Source organism: Schistocerca cancellata, chromosome 7 (genome assembly GCF_023864275.1).
Source record: "Schistocerca cancellata isolate TAMUIC-IGC-003103 chromosome 7, iqSchCanc2.1, whole genome shotgun sequence".
In the NCBI taxonomy this organism is placed as follows: Eukaryota; Metazoa; Arthropoda; class Insecta; order Orthoptera; family Acrididae; genus Schistocerca; species Schistocerca cancellata.
In genome coordinates this window covers 366,750,163-366,751,445 of record NC_064632.1, presented here as the reverse complement: position 1 = coordinate 366,751,445, position 1,283 = coordinate 366,750,163, and the positions used below count along the sequence as shown (strand labels likewise).

Genomic DNA, 1,283 nt, shown 5'->3' with positions numbered 1-1,283 from the left:
AGATCCACCAACTGCTAACTCCATTCGGCGATGGTATGCGCAGTTTAAAGCTTCTGGATGCCTCTGTAAGGGTAAACCAACGGGTCGGCCTGCAGTGAGCGAAGAAACGGTTGAACGCGTGCGGGCAAGTTTCACGCGTAGCCCGCGGAAAATTGGCTCATGCCACAACTGGAGACCGACAGCGCCGACTACATCTTTCAACAGGATGGTGCTCCACCGCACTTCCATCATGATGTTCGGCATTTCTTAAACAGGAGATTGGAAAACCGATGGATCGGTCGTGGTGGAGATCATAATCAGCAATTCATGTCATGGCCTCCACGCTCTCCCGACTTAACCCCATGCGATTTCTTTCTGTGGGGTTATGTGAAAGATTCAGTGTTTAAACCTCCTCTACCAAGAAACATGCCAGAACTGCGAGCTCGCATCAACGATGCTTTCGAACTCATTGATGGGGACATGCTGCGCCGAGTGTGGGAGGAACTTGATCATCGGCCTGATGTCTGCCGAATCACTAATGGGGCACATATCGAACATTTTTGAATGACTAAAAAAACTTTTTGAGTTTTTGTATGTGTGTGCAAAGCATTGTGAAAATATCTCAAATAATAAAGTTATTGTAGAGCTGTGAAATCGCTTCAATCATTTGTAATAACCCTGTATAAGCGGCGGCCCCAGCTCCTAACAGCCAGTCGTCGACTCACCTCGGAAGATGTTCTCCGTAGTTGAGAACGAAACGTCAGGGAGAAGAACTTCTACAGATCGACCACGGCAACTTAGCCCGAAAGTGTTTACTGATGAAGACACCGGCCGTGAAAGCCTACATGGGATGATTTAACCGCTTGTTTTCCATCGCGCCGTTCGAGAGTGGAATGGTAGAGGGACAGCTTGAAAGTGGTTCATTGAACCCTCTGCCAGCCACTTTATTCTGAATAGCAGAGTAATCACGTGGCCAACGGCCTTGCCGCAGTGGTAACACCGGTTCCCATCAGATCACCGAAGTTAAGCGCTGTCAGGCTGGGCTAGCGCTTGGATGGGTGACCATCCGGTCTGCCGAGCGCTGTTGGCAAGCGGGGTGCACTCAGCTCTTGTGAGGCAAACTGAGGAGCTACTTGGTTGAGAAGTGGCGGCTCCGGTCACGGAAACTGACATACAGTCGGGAGAGCGGTGTGCTGACCAAGTGACACTCCATATTCGCATCCAGTGACGCCTGTGGACTGAGGATGATATGGCGGCCAGTCGGTACCTTTGGGTCTTCATGGCCTGTGCGGGAAGAGTTTAGT

The 1,283-nt window shown here is 50.6% G+C and overlaps 1 pseudogene; it reads left to right on the top strand.

Annotated features, from left to right (window-relative positions):
- The first annotated feature begins 951 nt into the window (after window positions 1-951).
- Window positions 952-1,069, top strand: LOC126093100 (5S ribosomal RNA; annotated as a pseudogene).
- Window positions 1,070-1,283: the final 214 nt, after the last annotated feature.